The sequence below is a fragment of the Rhodamnia argentea genome, chromosome 10 (assembly GCF_020921035.1).
Source record: "Rhodamnia argentea isolate NSW1041297 chromosome 10, ASM2092103v1, whole genome shotgun sequence".
Lineage (NCBI taxonomy): Eukaryota > Viridiplantae > Streptophyta > Magnoliopsida > Myrtales > Myrtaceae > Rhodamnia > Rhodamnia argentea.
The window spans coordinates 2,783,001-2,794,552 of NC_063159.1; positions in this window are offsets into that span (position 1 = coordinate 2,783,001).

Consider the following 11,552-nt stretch of genomic DNA (forward strand, 5'->3'; position numbering starts at 1 on the left):
AATTGTCCATGGATGATATATGCTTCATTGGATAGAAGAACTGGCTCATTTCAAATCCGGTCACTCCGGGAAGAGCATAACCGTGGTATCGATTTTTGTAATATAGAGTGACAAGTGTGTGGTTGGCCAAGCACTTTTTCAATACCATTAAGGCCATGCCAGAGCTAAACAAGACTCGATTGAAGCAACTAGTCAGAGAGAAAGTAGGTGTGAACGTGTCTAGAAATCAGTGCAAAAGAGCTAAGCACAATGTGATAGGTGAATTGATGGGCATGTACAAGCAAGAGTATGCACAGATTTGGAACTATGCCAGGGAGTGTCGGTTTCAAAATCCCCCGAGTAGAATTCATGTTGAGGTTGAGGAGCCGTCACTAGATGAGCATGAAACACGATTTCACAGGATGTACATATGTTTTGAGGCATGCAAAAGAGGGTTTTTAGCTGGTTGTAGAAGAGTGATTGGGTTAGATGGTTGTTTTTTGAAGGGTTTATGCAAAGGAGAGATATTGGCAGCAATTGGAAGAGATGAAAACAGCCAAATGTTTCCAATAGCCTAGGCTGTTGTGAAGTCGGAGAACAAGGACACTTGGTCTTGGTTTTTGAAAAATCTAATAGCTGATCTTGACATAACCGATAGAAGTGGTTGGGCATTTATGAGCGATCAACAAAAGGTGAGACACTGTGATTGAACCGTTGTCTTTCTACCGATATTCATTTTATGTATGTTATTAATGTTTGTTGGTTTTCTAGGGGCTTATTCCAGCTATAGCTGAATTGATGAAATATGTTGAGCACGGAATGTGTGCTCGGCACATATACGCAAATTGGGCGAAGAAGTATATAGGCGATGAACTACAAAAGCAATTTTGGTTGATTGCAAAAAGCACTAACATGGCAGACTTTAGAGCTCACAAGCAAGCCCTCTATAAGTTATCTGCTGAAGCCTTTGAAGCCTTGTTCTGTACTGAAGCAAAACATTGGTGTAAGGCCTTTTTTAGCGAAGAATTCAAGTGCGACATCATTGATAACAATCTTTGTGAGGCATTCAATGGCACGATTATAGGAGCCAGGTGCAAATCAATAATTAGTATGCTGGAAGACATCAAAGTGATGGTCATGACTAGGCTACATAGGCAGAGAGATGGATGTACAAAGTGGCCTACATAATGTGGGCCTATAATTGTAAAGAAATTGGAGGAGAGTGTACGGGGTAGTAGATTTTGCGAGCCGATTTGGAATGGGGATGATGGCTTCGAGATTAAGAATAATGGTGACAATTATGTTGTCCACTTGGAAAGGAAAAAATGCTCTTGCCGAGCATGGCAATTGACTGGAATACCATGTTCACATGCTATATGTGCCATTCAGCTGAAGAACCTCAATCGGACGATTATGTTGATGACTATTATAAGAAAAATCAGTATCTAACCGCATATCAGTTCATGATGCAGCCACCGAGGAGTAGCAAATTTTGGGAGGAAACAAACCATCAACCCCCAAAACCTCTACCATTCAAGAAACAAATTGGCAAGCCTAAAAAGAAAAGGAGATTGGAGGAAATTGAGAAAAGTGGTAACAAAATGAGCAGGGTTGGTGGAATAATTCGATGCTCATTTTGCCATGGAGAAGGGCACAATAAGGCTGGTTATCGAGCTAAGAAACAGGACCACCAACAACAACAATCGGAGACAACACAAGCCAATTATGCAGGAGCATCGCAGGACAACACAAGTAGCCATGCGGTTCCAACTCCGGACCCAACTCGGTCCACAAGTGTACAGCAGAGGAAGAAATATCCGGTAAGTTGTTTGTTATTGTCCTTTATTTTTACTATAAATCCTTGGAGAAATGACTTCATTGCTTTCTCTTTTTTTGCAGGTTAGAAGGAGACCAGCTGAAGACATTCATGAAAGCATTGCGGGGGCACCACGGGGCGACACAAGCAACCATGCAATTCCCATTCCAGGGCAAACTCAATCTAATAGTGTACAACCGATGAAAAAATATCCGGTAAGCTGTTTGTTATTGTCTTTGCTTTTAACTATAAATCCTTGAGGCATTAACTTCATTGCTTTCTGCTTTTTCGTAGGTTAAAGGAGACCAGCTGAAAATGTTCCTCAAACTTGTGCATCACAACATACAAATGGTGCAATTGCAAAAAGGACAAGACATGGGTTGACATATATGAATCCCGGCATGACCAACTCAAGAAATTCAGAGGTCTTAATATCTGAAGGAGGACCAACTCAAGAATCGATCGCACCGATACAAAGAAGCCATGAGGAGGCACCGATAAACCAACCAATGGTTTACTCGAGCACAAGCGAAAAAAAAAGCAATCAATGTCACCTCCAAAACAAAGGGTAAAAAGGGCAGTTGCAAAAGAAGCTCCCGCCCCAAGCTTAGTTCCATGTCAGTCAAATGATCTTGTAAATGTCAATGCACGGCCTGCTGCCACAGTGCCAACACGGACGGTGAGTTCAACGGGAGACAATACAAATGTACCTAAACATCTAAGCGAGGTGGCTCCTCCAAAAGATAAAACAGTGGAAAAGGAGATGGCAATGCAACGTGTGAATATAATTGCAATTCGAAAGAGTGCTAGGATCATGCATCAAGTGAAGCCTTTTGAAGAGAAAAAAAGGAAGTGATGAAGTTGTTTGGCTTGACTGATGGGAGGATTTGAGATGATGTCTGCTGTTAATGTTTCTTTTAGAAATTTGAAGTTGCTAGAATTGTGTTTGATGCTGCAACTTGATTTGATGTATGTTATGCAGCAATGTGGTTAAGTTGTGATATTGCTGCATTTTGGTTGGGCAGCAATATGTTGCATTTTGGTTTGGAACATGTATTCAGCAGCAATCTGTTGCATTTTTTGCTAGTGTGTTTAGCAGTAACATTATGTAATTGAACTTGGTTAGCTGTTATTGTTGTTGATGATATAAGAATATGCGGTACCATTGAGTAGCAATGATTATGTAATGGTGCAATAGTATTTGTAGTTGGATTGGCTTGTTGTATCAAGATAAATAGTATTTTACAGTTGATACAGGTGAAGCAGCAATATAAAAAAAGTGAACCTAAGTGATCACTTTTTAAAAATTGAGGAACTTAAGTGACCACTTTTCAAAAATTGAGGAACCTAAGTGGTCATTTTTCGAAAATTGAGGAACCTAAGTGGCCACTTTTAAAAAGATATGGTACTTAAGTGGCTACTTTGTGAAAGTTTATTAACCTAAGTGGTCGATTTAACTAAATCTATGGCACTCAAACGATCATTCAATGGCTTGTTGGAGCTCATTCCATCTCGAACACCTTTACAAAAAAACCGAGGACGATGTTTCTAATCTTGCTGCACATCATTTTGACATTGCATTTGCACCATTGAATTCATGTTGGCATCCTCAAAACTCTCGGAATTATAACAACAATTCTTGGCACAAGAACAATATCACGTTCATATACGATATCATCATATAATTGTTCCTCAACTACGGTAGACTAAAAAAAACCTTCTCTTTAGTAGGGTTACATATGCCCATAAACCAGAACAAACCCACCAACAACAACACCATAACAATCATTCGATAAATATCTCTTTGATTTTTCATCTTTGAAAATTCCTTATTCTAGTGGTTCAACAAAAATTGCAGACCCTTTATCTCTGCTTCCATTGAGTCCCCATCGTCTAACTCATTTGTCAATACATATCGACCTCCATCTTGTTTTTTAAGTAGCTCCAAGATAACCCCCGTTGCTCGGTTTGAGAATTTCGAGTCAACCCACCTACAAGAAAGTCAATACACAATTTCATTTATGCTTGTTGCATTAGCGGGGTAAAGCACAATAACATATCCCCTCAAAATCGAGCAAATAAACCTTAAATCCAAAACATGTTAACGCTAAAGACATCGAAAAACTTGATCGATCAGCAAAATAGAGATTAGGGACCTAAAATATCCACAATTGAAGTATGCACTATAATTGGCGCATCCATGGAATCTTCTCCCGGAATTATCTCTCGTCCAAGCCATTCTTGTTGGACTTCGCAGCCCACAATAGCAAAAGTGTAGAGCTGCATCTTGGCTTTGCTTGTACACTCGAGAGCCACTTGCCCCGCTTCTACTTCCCATTGCGACTTTGACGATTTGATTTTGGGCAATTTGAAGATTTCGATTTTGTTGAGTTCGGCTTGATAGGGTTAGGGTTCTGAATTCCTTTTGCAAGAATTTGATTTTCCCCCATTTGTTGAAAGATCTCGGTAGGGTTAGGGTTTAAGTGATTTGTCTCATTCAATCTGAAGCATACGACATCGTTTCCATTTTATTTGCTGATTCAACTTTCCGGCAATCCACGTAGGTTGGATTTACATTATTTTAATGTCATGTAGGATTTTCCGGTGACCCAAATCGCCGATGGCACTTAAGTGGTCGATATTTAAAAGTTATGGTACTCGGGTGATCGAAAAAAAAGTTGTGGCACTCAAGTGATCGCCGTACAAAAGTTATGGTACTTGTATTGTACTTACCCCCGATTTTTCAAGTATTTTTCTATTTTTGGAAAATATAAAAAAATGAGAAAAATATGAAAAATTATTTGTTCAAAAATGGTTCCTTAGGCTTGGCCAAGGTTCTCAAAGTTGATTTTGCAATTTTTTTGACTTTTTATGAATTTTTTTATTAATTTTCTAAAAATAAAACTTATTAAAAATCGGGTATCAACAGCTGCCTCTCTTTGAAAGGGATGTCATTAGAGGTCACTCTCAAAGATACGATGACACTTCAGTTTCAATCGACTTGACTGGGGAAAATTGAAAAGACAAGTCATGGCATTTGACTCTCATACCTTTTATGTGTAAATTTAAGTCCAAGCGAAATCACATTCTATTTCTTTTAATTCGAGAGAGACATAGAAAGAGAGAGATTTACTTGAAACTTACTTGTTGATAGCTCAAATGATGTTGATTTTGTGAATGATGGTTGCAAACATAAGGATTCGTTATAAGAATACCTAAGGTGAATTTAGATTTAACTTTGTATGGTGGATCGACCATAGGATGACTCGTCCTAAAAAGGATTTGTCGGGGATACACCTTATAGGAAATAGTTTTGAATTAAAAATATCACGTGTGATGGGATAAACTATAAGAAGCTCATATTGAAATGATTCTAATGATTAAAATGAACCTGTATAGTGGGTCAGACCATGAGATGACTCTTAAGGACAGAGACAGCGTATGAAAATATCTCTTAAGGACATAGACAGCGTATAGAATGTCTCTTAAGGATAGAAACAGCGGGGTAAGTATACTGTAAGTGCCATAACTTTTGTAAAACGTTCATTTGAATGCCATAACTTTATTTTCGTTCACTTCATTGCCATAAATGAGAAAAAAATGTTCATTTAAGGGCCACTCGCTAATTTGGCATCCTGGAAATCCGACGTGGACTTATTTTAATATTAAACCAGCTTACATGGCTTGCCGGAAAAGTAAAGTCAGCATTATAGATGTAAAACGATGTCAGATTGAAGAAGAGCTTAACTTATTGAACAAATTGGGGCAAATTGAAAAGATATCATTGAAAAACTCTAACCCTAATTCCATTTCCGGTTTGAAATTCTTCGAATTGGGAGCTTTTCACCTCATTATATTTGGAATGGGAAGCAGAAGTAGGAGAAGTGGGTCAAGATTTTACAAACAAATCGAAGATGGAAGTCAAGATTGCTACTATTGTGAGCTGCCAAGTCTAACAAGAATAGTGTGGACGTGAGACAATCCCGAGAGAAGGTTCATTGGCAACGCTAATTATAGAAAAAGCTTCAATTGTGGATATTTCAGGTGGGTCGATGGAAAATTTCCAAACCAAGCAACGAAGATCATCTTGCAGCTACTAGAAGGACGTGACGAAGCTCGACCCGTATTACCAGATGAGTTGGACGATGCTGACTCAATGCAAGTAGAAATCAAGGGTCTGGAATCTTTGGTCAGCCATTTGAAAAAACAAGTTTCAAGGATGAAAATTCAAAGGAATACTTTTGGAGCATTGCTTGTGTTGTTGTTAATGGGCGTAATCTGGTTTGTGTTTATACGCAAGATCGATTATCATAAGAACCAACTTAGTCTTCCATAGTATAGGAACAATGAAATGTGTCTTAGTATTCGGAGCAATGACCGTTAGTTTTTGGATGTTGTTTCTAAACTGGACAATGACAGTGGCCTACTTTGGAGTGTTAGTCCAATGGATGGCTATTGTGCTCGATCTTGTGGTTTGATAATCTCATTGAATGAGCAGGCTGGTTTGGATATTGTTGATGCAATATGTGCATAACTTTTGGCTTATAAAGGATGATAAATGACTTGCATAATGTCTGCAATAGTTTTCGCAGCAAGAACAGATGTTCTTTCCATTTGTCTTGAATGATTTTGCATTTGTTTGGTGGAAATGGCACTCTTCATGACTTTATTGAATGAGCAATTGGTTTTGGATATTGGTGATGCAATTTGTGCATTATTTTTGCTTCATGGATGATAAATGCAAGTCATTCATGTCTATAACACGATCTGCAGCAACAACGGATGCTCTCTTTGCATAATTGTTTGCTCATTTTGCTGGTTTGTACTTGGTTGCTATGGTTGTTGAAGTACAGTTCAAGTTGCAATAACTTTGCGAATGGTCATATGAGTGCTAAATTTTTTTTCAAGTGAACACCTAAGTGCATAAACTTTGTAAAAATGAACAGCTACATGCGTTAATTTGTTAATAATTGGCCATGTTGGTATCACTTTGTCAAACATATCATGGCAATGATTCAGAAAATGATAATGCAATATCATTAACATTAACATAGCATCACACCAACTGACATTACATTTACATTTACATCAAACTCACCAAATTGCACGTACTCCAATGGATCACCAAAATCGTGCTTTCTTAAATTAAAACCATCGTCATGTTCTTAATAACAACATTGCTGCAGTTCACAATATAGCAGCAAAAAATGCACTGTATAGCCCTCTTTTTCCTACACGCTATGACACCTAAATAGCGTCCCTTTTAACAATCAATAGTAATCCATAATGTACTAGTAAAACTTAGACAAGCAACCGCCTTACAACAAAATCTAGAGCAAACATTCACACAAACAAAAATGACACAGCATAAACTGGCAGCCCAACATTGAAATCATCCCCACTAGGCAATATCAATAACCCGGTCACATCCAATGGTCTTCAAATTATTCATGAACCTTGCATTCTTTCGGACTGGAACTCTAGGCACATCATCAATGGCTCGTGTTTCTTCTTCAATTGCCTTATTTGCTGGAGGACCATTTGATCCAGATGGAGCTGATGTTGGGGCTTTTTTTAATGCTTGCTTTCGAGGTGGCCTTGGTACCCTCGATTTTGGAGCTGCCATTGGGAGTTTCTTTGATTGTGCACATGTTGTTATCATTGAATTTTTTATTACTGCATACACTTGACTTCTTGTTCTAGGTGTAGCAGATTATCCGATTGGGTGCCCTTGAGATATCGGCACCTCCGAACTTCACCCAGGCTACAATACAACCATATATCCTTTTACTTTATTAGTTACCATGTTAGGAAATAACTTATAAATGCATAATATGTACAAAAAAACTTACATTGAAAATAACCATGCCAGTATTCATGTACGTAAATAATCCATAGTCATGTTCTCTTATCCTTTTCCCAATTATACTATGTATTCATCTTGGTGCGGAACTTAGTAAAACCTCTCAAGTTTTGGTATCCTACATACCGACATAACAGAATTACTTTATGAACCAAGCACATACACTGCATTATGTTGAACTTATAAGATTTTTATTATACCCGATCTTTGAGGCTCGTCTGTTGTACACTATTTGACTTAGTTGGCCTTGTACTTTGTTCCGCATTATTGCTTTGTACGATTCCCTAACATGCTCCTTCAACCTGAGTTGGTCTTTGTGTAACTTACACAATCAAATAATACAATTAATCTAATGAAACAACACGTACATAAAAAAAGAAAATCACCAATTAAATAGCTTACCTAAACTTTGCTCCTCTTTGTCAACTGAGTTGTTCCAAAGCTTTGTCCTACACCATTACTTCCTAGAGTGCCCTCACCTGCCCTCGCAGCCCGAGTTGGTCTTTAACCTACAAAATCACATAGAATAATTAATCTATGCAACAATAACAATAACAAGAAAAGTTAAAACACAAATAACAGTTTACTTGAAGTTTGCTTCTCTGTGTCGATTGAGTCATCCTCGCGCTTTGTCCCGCACCATTACTCCCTCTGGTGCTCTCACCTCCTTCAACGACTTGACTTTGTCTTCTTTTTACCTGCAAAATCACATAGCATTATTAGTTTAAGGAAACAACAATAAACAAAAAGGCAATTCACCAATCCAACAGTTTACTTGAAGTTTGGTCCTTTGTGTCGACCGAGTTGCGCCCATTGTTTGTCTTGCACTATTACTTCCTCCGATGCCCTCACTTACCCTCGCATCATTACTCCTCTATGTGTTGTCCTGTTGTCCTTATTGGTGCTTCTTCCTTGGACAACCAATCTTGTTATGGCCTTCCACATGGCATAGAGAACATTGAATTGTTCCACTAGCTATGCTCATTCTAGTATCAAAAATCTCAATATCCTACAGCCTTCTTTTCTTTTTCAACCTACCAACTTGCTTCTTTAATGATAGAGGTTCTAGAGGTTGATGATTTATTTGATCCTAAAATCTGTTACTCCTTAGAAGCTGCATCATAAATTGATATGATGCAAGATACTTGCTTCTCTTGTAACAATCGTCGACATAATCCGCTAAATTGAATTGTTTCATCTAGATGGCAAAAATGGCATGACAGCAAGGTATTCCAGTCAACTACCATGCTCGACAGGAACATTTTCTTCTCTCCAATTGGACCACATACTTGTTACCATTATTCACTATCTCAAACCCATCATCCCCATTCCAAGTTGGATGACAAAATCTAATGTCAACAATGTTGTCTTCCAATTTTTTCACAATCTTAGGCCCACATTCTGTAGACCATTTTGAGCATTCATCTCTTTGCCTTTGCAATCTAGTCATAACCATTAGTCTAATATCTTCCAACATACTAATGATTGACTTGCACCTAGCTCCTATAATCCTACCATTGAATGCCTCACAAAGGTTGTTGTCCACAGCACCACACTTAAATTCTTTCTTGAAGAAGGCTCTACACCAATGCATCGCTTCAGTTTGGAACAATGCTTCAAAAGCTTCGGGTGACATGGCAAATAGAGCTTCCTTATGAATTCTAGAATCTGCCATATTTGTGCTCTTTACAATCAGCCAGAATTACCTCTACAATTGCTCTCCTCTATATTTCTTAGCCCAATTAGCATATATGTGTCGAGCACACATTCTATGCTCGACATATTGCATCAATTCAGCAATTACTAGCACAATACCCTGCAAATTCAAGTAGCATTTGTAAGCTACAATTACTAAGTGATAATGCAAATTCCAAAGTTCATGGAGAATACACTTTGTTGGTCACTAATAAATGCCCAGCCTTTTCCATCTTCTATGCCTAGGTTAGCCATTAGATTTTTTACAAACCAGGACCAAGTGTCCTTGTTTTTCACCTTCACAACAGCCAGGCTATTGGAAATATCTAATTGTTTCCATCTCTCCCAATGGCAGCCAATACCTCGCCTTTGTATAACCCCTTCAGAAAACACCCATCTAACCCTATAACTTTTCTACAGCTAGCTAGGAATCCTTTTTTGTATGCATCGAAACATAAATACATCCTATCAAACTGTGTCCTATCACTAGGCAATGCCTTTTCCACAACCTCTACATGAATTCTACTCGAAGGATTCTGGAGCTTATATTCTCTAGCATAGTCCCGGATTTGTGCATATTCTTATTTATATGTACCCATCAATGTACTCATCATCTTGTACTTAGCCCTTTTGCATTGACTTCCAAAAAAATTCACACCTATTTCCTCTTTCACTAGCTGTTTCAATTGAGAACCCTTAATATCTAGTATGGCCTTAATGGTGTTCAAAAAATGTTTGGCCAGCCAAACACTAGTGACTCTTTTGTTGTCGAATGTAATACCATAGGTATGCTCCTCCTGTAGTGAGCGAATTTGGAATGAACGGGACCTATTGTTCAATGCGCCACATATCTTCCAAGGACAATTATTTTGTCCACACTTTGCTCAAACATAATCCTTTGTATTTCTAGTGAATACAACATTCCTCTATTCACTTATTGAGTACCTCACAATAGCATCTCTAAATTGCTTTGCATCATCAAATTTCATGGATAAACAAAATGCTAGATTTGTACTAGTTGAATCCTAGAAGGAAAACTTACTTGACTTCTTTTTACGTTGAACTTCAACATTATTATCCTCATCTTCCGAAGCATCGCCGCCATCATGACCACTTTCATCATATTCCGTATCATCACCATCGGTTGTAGAAGGTCTGTCATTCTTGTTTACTGAAGTGCCCTCATCAACTACTCGAAATGGTTGCTTTCTTCTTGGTTGATATTCCCTAACTTCCGTCCTTGCGTGTGCAATATCCTCATCATCAGCATCACTTGTGCAAAGTGTATGCGCAAGCGCTTCTTCATCTTCATCTTCATCATCAACATTCTAGTGTGGGAGGTTTATCTTGGTCTCTTCATCAAGTACTGAGTCTTCGCCGTCACCAATGCCACTATTTCTCCGACCTTGTGCACATAACTCTAGCACACGAGCAAGGTGAGAAGCCTCGCCTTCCCGTCCTCTCAGATCTCCATGAAATGCATCATCGGTTACTTGGCTTTCAATACTAGCTTCAAACAGTGTTTCCTGATGTTCATCACCATTGTGTTCAACGTATAGAAAAATTTCATGACCATACAGATGTTGATAAACAATATCTCTCACTCCACTATCATCAAACACATGTCCGACACCATCCCTAAGACTTTTACCATGAATTTGATAGCACACTTTTCCTACTTTGCATTGCCCCTGTTGAGCTATACCCTTGACAAGGTCTTTATAGGACAGCCTACCGACATTCACAAGGACAAAATCCATATTTCCCCTATAAAATCGCATTATTCCCCAAATATAAACTTACCACCTTTCCAAACTCTAAAGGCAGCTGTTGTATCACCCATATTCACACTACAGAAGGAAAAATAATAATTTAAATAGCAGGAACCACAAGACAAAAAGAGGACAACTTTAACAATAGGTCCCACGACAGCAGCACTTTCAATAAACAATGGCATAGAGGACAGCTTACGATTACAATCTATCCCCACAATCGCATTACATTGAATAAATAATGGGATACAGGAAAACTTTCACAATCGATCCCCACAACCGCGACATCTTTAGTAAACAATAATTTGGAGTGTCATTCAATGCACCCAAAATGTCAAACTTCAACTTTGAACAAAATTAAGCACTCACCTTTACACTTTAGTAGCAAACCCTATTTTAGGCGTTCGGTCAATATCGTTTTCACAGC